Source organism: Hippichthys cyanospilos, chromosome 1 (assembly GCF_059441005.1).
Source record: "Hippichthys cyanospilos isolate Australia breed blue-spotted pipefish chromosome 1, RoL_Hcya_1.0, whole genome shotgun sequence".
In the NCBI taxonomy this organism is placed as follows: Eukaryota; Metazoa; Chordata; class Actinopteri; order Syngnathiformes; family Syngnathidae; genus Hippichthys; species Hippichthys cyanospilos.
In genome coordinates this window covers 31882771-31890212 of record NC_142369.1, presented here as the reverse complement: position 1 = coordinate 31890212, position 7442 = coordinate 31882771, and positions in this window count along the sequence as shown.

Sequence of the window (7442 nt, the reverse complement as noted above, 5' to 3'; positions counted from 1 at the left end):
CCACGGCCGGGACGAAAACCACTCTGCTCCTCCTGAATCCGAGGTTTGACTGAGTAGACTTTACCAGAGAGTCTGAGGAGTGTGATCCCTCTGTAGTTGGAAGACACCCTCCAGTCCCCTTTTCTTACAAAGCGAGACCACCAACCCGATGTGCCAATACAGGGGCACTTTCTCCGATGTCTATCCAATATTGCAGAGGCGTGTCAACCAGGACAGCCCTACAACATCCAGAGCCTTTAGGAATACTGGGCTGATCTCATCCACCTCTGGGCCTTGCCACCAAGGAGTTTTTTGACCACCTGGGCAACTTCAGCCCACTGAAAGGGGGGTCCACCTCAGTTTCCAGAATGCTTCCTCAAAGGAAGGTTTGAGTTGATAGAATTTATGAGGTCTTCGATGTATTCTGCCCACCGGCTTAAAATGTCCCGAGTTGAGGTCAACAGCGCCTCATCTCCACTGTACACAGTCTTAATGGTGAACTGCTTCCCCCACCTTAGATGACGGATTCCCAAAGTTTTTACACAAATGTTATTATGACAAATTTATACTCAAAAACTAACTTTATTACTGAAAATAACTAGATGATCTAAAGTTGGTGTTCAAAGCAACCATTGCCCATAAATTTTAAAAAGTTGGAGACATATCGGAATACATTTTCCTTCCGTCTATTGTTCATCTTTGTGTTCCTTCACACACGTGGCGATTTGCCAGTAAATGTACTGTGCAAATCTTCATCTTCACACTGAAAACAAATGATAATCATGCATTAAGACGTATATAATAATATTAATGGCATTTCTCAAACAGAAAGATTTTCATTGCAAAATGGTAAAATCGAAATACTTCAAGGCAGAGCAGTCCTGTCTAGTCCAGCTCTCTTTGGCTGGTTTCAGATGGATGGCTAACAGCTGCTTGCCTTTCACTCTACTCTCTCAGCACTACCATTAGGTCTATCTGTCTGCAATTTCCTCATTCTTCCACAATTCCCTCTGAAGTCCACTGTGATCGCTTTCCCACACCCCCATAGCTCAGCTCAGCACAAAACTGTACTGTAAATACACTGCAGCTAGATTCAGCCGCAACAGACCAGAGCACATTCACGGGAACAATTGCCCTGTCCACCCACACACAGGCATGCAGACAAAATCACACACACGGACACGTCTCATAGTTTTCTTCACAAAACAAAACTGGGCAGACAATAGACAAAGATGTTATAGGTTGAATTTTGCAGCCGGAAGATTAATGTCATAACACTGCGAGAGGCCAGTTTCGGAAGGCTGCACTGGAACCTAAATCTTCAACACTCGCCATTGCGTAAGAGGGAAAATTGTGCAGTTGCACACTTTTTGTTCTATGGAGATTCTCCCATCAACTTATGATACATTGTATTATGTATGCACCTTTATGCCAGAAATGTGGCTCTATATTTGTAAACAGTTCACATCCATGTGGGTGTAAAAATTGGCACACTTTGAATTTTGTGCCCGTTCAAGCTTGCTTTAGAGCACATACTATGTCAAAGTCAAGGATGGCAGGCCCGATCAGCTCCCAAAAAGGTTTTCTATAGCCACCAGGAGGATATTGGTTTATTCTTAGAACCAAGTGTTTTACACACACCAATAATACATTTCCCATAATCCAACAGTGGCATGTCTGCGCGAGAAGTGGGTTCATTTTATTATTCATTAGAAGTCATAAGGTATCATAACAGCAAATGTCAACTTTCAGACACCCAACACAAATGGCGAAATCAATGGTGTACAGAGAACCAGGGGTTTCAAACAAGGTGGAAGTCGGAATACATGTTCACGGAGGTTGCTTGCTGGAAGACCGGTGTGTCTTCTGTGCGGAGAAAGTGTGGCGGAAATGGAACAGTACAATCTGAGACGTGACGGCATCATGAAACGAAACATGCAGACAAAGACAACATGGACACAAATCAAAGGCTACTGTATGTGGAATTAAAAATATTCAAATAAAGAATCGCAGCAGGCTCTACTCAGAAAAGCCAATTCACAAAGACAGGCTGTTATCTCAGCAGAAGAAATTGTGAAATCAGCCTGGCCATTTACAGCCAAGGATTTTATCCAAAACTTTACGCTTCAAGTTTGTGATGCAGTTTGCCCAAACGAAAAGCAATGTGAGACTGATCGGAAACACCGTTGCTGAACATGACCACCAATCTGAAAGAGCAGCGCTATGATAAAAAATATATATATATATATACACCTCTAATTGAGACAAAGTAGTCCTATCTTGCAATTGAAATTTTGAAAAAAGTTGAACACTGTGCCAATAGATATTTAGTTTGTCTTTAGTAGTATATTAGGATCAAATACAGTACTGAGCTCCATCCAGGTTTAGAAGGTGCCATTATTCAGATGTACTGTATGTCATCACTAACTGATGCAGTCTCAGTACTTTGTTGTCATCAAATCCCCTTGTCTCTCCTTGTTGACCAGACATTACCTGCACCAAAGAACATCATAGTCTGTTGACAGCAACTGATGGGGCAGCTGAACATTTTCTTTAAACTTCCCGATTCAAAACGCACGATTAGAGCCCTTCCAACTTTGAGCTTTATATGTCATTGCTGAAGTAGTGAAGTCCACTTGTCGACTAATCGGTGTAACCCTGATTATATACATGTGTTCTTGCAAACCGCAGCTACACTGTAACAACAGTAGAGTATGACTGATTTTGAGGCGAACAAGAACAACGGCACCATGCGCATTTTGCTTCAAGGACACAGCGAATATTGTTGAAAGACCGACTGAAATGCAAAGTGTCTGTGTGGTTTTGGGTTGAATGTATAATTTTATTTGCATGTGGAAGAAGTTACGGTTTGCATGCTTGAGCCTGAGCAGGAGCTTCTAAAGCTGTCTGCAGCCATCCATTATGGCGATGTGTGTTGATGTGTGTGACACAACTGGACCAGAGAGGAAGGAAGCCGAAGAGCGTGGGCCATCAATCATCACATTTGACACATGTAGAACACACGAGCACGTGCGTGCGTGCACACGCACACACACACACACACGTGCGCGCGCATTGCTGGGGGTTTACAGACAGAGCAGTCAGCTGGAATGAACCCAACTAACATGTTTATAATGTGCCTATGTGCAGGTGTGTACATATAAACACCGAAAGGGAGTTCACAGCTGGTTAACATGCCCTTAAATTTGACTTCTGGAAGGCATGTGCATTAGTGCAGTATGTTAGTGGCCAGTCCCTATTGGATCCATCTGGATTTAACATTCAAAGTCAGCATAGGTACAAGGAATGATGAATTGGATTGACCAAATTCATTTGACTGGACCTTCTAGTAATTTAAAGGGGAAGATGGCAGAAACTCTTTTTTTTTTTTTTTTTGCAGCTCCAGACAGATTTGTTTTCTGTGTTTTAACATTTTGGGTTGACGGCTTGTGTCAGACTGGTTAGCCGTCGGACTCACAATTCATAATTTTGAATTCAAATTCATCTCGCTCCAGCCTTCCTACTTGGAGTTTGTATGTTTTCCCCAAGCCCGTGTGGGTTCTCTCTGGCCACTCAGGCTTCCTCCCACATTCCAAAAACATGCATGGCAGGTGTAGTTGACATATTAAATTGTCCTTAGGTGTGATAGGGCGTGTGAATTGTCGTTCGTCTCTATGTGCCCTGCGATTGACTGGCAACCACTTCGGGTGTTCCCTACTGCCGGAAGTAAAATGGATGGATGGATGGATGGATGGATGGATGGATGGATGGATGGATGGATGGATGGATGGATGGATGGATGGATGGATGGATGGATGGACGGATGGACGGATAATACCAGACCACGGCACAGTTGCTTGTTGAAAACTGTTGTACTGTGCTGAAAACTATATGAATGACTTTACATTGGTGTCAAGGACAAAAAGTCTCATTACATTGGAGACAATAACAAAAAGGTCTCATTGAAGCCCTTGTATGTATAGTGACAAAGATCAATTTTACATTAAGACAGAAATGCATGAGAAATGCACTAAGACATAAACGACTAAATGATGAACTGTTGGTACATTTGTCGAAACAAATATGACTGGGCAAAGCACCATTCCTTAAAGGGAGTAAGAGTAATTTTTCGCATGCACCCATGGGAGCTTTAGGGGCATTACGGTAAATCAAACAATATACACTCATCTTCAGGCTGTCCGTAGCTCTAACAGACATGGCAACCTCTGGAGGAGTGCCACCCCCCATGCAATAGAATTTTATCAGTGGCGGTCCGAGCATTTCACACTTAGGCCTTGAGTGATTGGATGTGCGCATGTACGCAGGCTTTTTTCAGAGCATTTAAACATCAATAAACCAGCATCAGCAATTGAAACTTATCATTATACGTGCCAAAACTTAGACTAAGTCATAATAATTTCAAATTATTTGTCAATGAAGTTAATATAAGTGCCACGTCTGTGCATGGTGAGTTGAGTTGGGAGGAGGAAAAAATGGAGGAAAAAAGTAATAAAGACAATAAAATAAAGACAATAAAGGCAGACGTGAGTGGAACAGAAACATGAACAAAACCCCACAACAACAAAAGCCAACCAAACATGACAATTGAATATGAATGACAAAAAAAAAAAAATCACAAAAACATATCAACTCACCCAAAATGGCTGTCCCCAAGTTATTCCAGTTCAAAATCCATTCTTATTTTCCTCAGAAAGACTTTCATGACTTGCTTGTAGAGTTTGTCATCGCATTTCATTTCCAATAATAAATGATTTTGTATTGGCATGGACGCCAATGCTGAAAGTTGCGCCGGTCTAATTTCCGTATTGCTCAGCCATTCAGCCATTCTGGGTTAAAAAAAAAAAAAAAAAGCGCCCGCATGTCTGGCTTCGATGTACACTAATGTTAGCTGGTTGAGCAACATGTTTTTTTATTTTATTTTTTTATTTAAATAACTTTATTTAACTACTTCCACTGTTAAACATGGTGGAAATAAACACTGCTGCCTTCCTGCAGTGAGCGTCCAGTTACGTCACGTTCTACGTGAGGCCTCTAGATGGCGATCTTATGACTCGATTGCCTATTGCAACTGTCAAACAAAAACAGGCCCGTACACAATACGTCATTGCACACTGCTCAGGGTTCTACTTGTTCAAGCGAATGCCTGAGCACCTCCCAGCTAAGCAGGCATCATGCCTGCCCGGAGGTCTGCCTGGCGACACACGTTAACTGAATTCTAATTGGCTAAAAACTCTACACTAAAACGGCAGCACTTGTAGGAGTGTAACCATATGGATATAATATGACACAAAAAGAACCGAATATGGAGAATAATTTTATATATGATATAATGAAATTGACTTTTATTATAGTTATTTTAATTATTAAAGTTTATTATAGTTATGATACTATGAGGTTATAGTAGGCCAGCAGAGAAGGCTTGCTGGCCTGACGGCCCACCACTGAATTTAATGATAACTAAAAATTATATTTAAAACGTACTGTTGGTCGTTAAGAACACATTTATCTGCAGGTTCTAGAAATGTATAATAATTTAATTTATTCATGTTTTAATGACAAGCGGTCTACATCTTACATATTGTCATTTTAAAGGGGTTGCACCCGCAGTTAAATATGGTGTGGCAGCAGGGAGTTTTATGCTTCTAAACAATGGTGGCGGCAGCTACTGTATATGGCACCAAAGCAGCAGTTTTATATAGACTGCCACTGCCACTTTTTGAGCTAACTGACATTCATGTTCTTTGGCAATTCCTTGCACCAGATCACCGAAATCATATGCAGTGCCTGCAAATGGCTGGATCTGGTCGTAACCTGCCCCTATTACAGAGTACAGCTGGGATAGGCGCCAGTGCACCTGCTACCGTGGTGCATATAAGCATTCCAGAGAATGAATGAATGAATTGATATACAAAGTAAATTGAGTTCCAAGCGTGATAGAGTTGAACTCATAAGACAAGTGTTATAAAATGTGAAGCAAACTATTGTTTTACTATCTGCAAAGCAATATAATCCAATTATGTGATGATTCATCAAAGTATGTAAAACTTTACAAACACTCGCCTATCAAATAAACAGATGGACCATATACAGTAAAATATACCCTGTTTATACCGCATGCAACATATGGTACAGACAAAACAAGTGATCTTATGTGTGTTTAAACATTTGAGTGAGACAGAGAAGGAAAGACAAAAAAAATGTGGGGAGTGGTAAAAACAAGAAAAAAAGAGGGGGTGGGAGGATAAATAGAGAGAAAAAGACAACGGTGGAAAAAGAAGGAAAGAAAAAGTGCAGCAGAGAGCATGAGCGCAAGCAAGTCCTGCATGTGTGTAAGTTCCCAGCCCTGTCAGGGCCCTGTCAGCCTGTGATTTATGGCACCGAGACTGGGAGCAGTCTTCGCTGCCAGCTCAGTATTGTTACAACTGACAGCTAATGAGGCCAGACTGGCTTTCAAGCACAGCACTTAACAGAGGCCTCCATCTTCTCCACTCACCAGTGTTCTCCACACTCGCTTTCTCTCCTCCATTTATTTCTTCTTCCAGGGTGGCGGCTTGCAGCGTGCGGAGCTACGACAATGCTTCCGGGAATCCAGGGAAAAACTTGTCAGGCAGACTTCACTAAGATATATGAGCGGCATGGTGTAATTGCCTTATTTTCTCTCTTTTCTGCCAGAGGCTCAGCACAAAAATAAATGAGGGTGAGATCATGATTTAAACAAAGGAAGAGATGAACACATTTGAGACAGACAATGATTCTCTACTCTTGAAACGCTCAACCGATTGGTGGGAGCATCATCCATGCAACGATTTCCTGAATTTTCCAGTGTTCAGCAATTCTGGTCTGGACTGCATGGGACCCTTTGCTATAATCACTTGCAGTCTCTGCACAGCCACCCTCCCTTTCTCCATCCTCCCTCAGCCCCTAGTTTCATGTCAGTCGTGATTAATGGCACTAGGGCCCCGGCACGGCTTACGCTGCCAGTTCCAGCGATGTTCCCTTGATATTTAATGAACTCTGACAAACTTATTTTCCCTTTCTCTGTTGTTCCCTTTCTCTCCCCCTATCCTTCCAACCTGTTTAAAATGCAAAGCACAGAGCTGCCACCGGCACACCTTAGGGTTGGTTTTGCTCCGCAGTGAATTTCTCAAGAGGCCAATGTCTAAAAATAATGTGCCACTGCCATTTGAAGTCAAGACCCTTAAGATTGCAGGTGGTAAATAATAAATTCCACCTTTATAATCAAACAAAGAAATTTGCCCTTTTGATCCAGACGGAACCACCCATTGCTGTTGATCTGATTCAGGTTGATCTGAAACACTGCGGAAGTACATTGTCTAAAGACTGCAGTAAAATGTGACTCTTTCGGATGTAGCCAAATAATGTCTGGTCTTTTGTCGCCCTCTGCTGTTTTAACTCGGCAAATCATTTACTTTGAACTACTG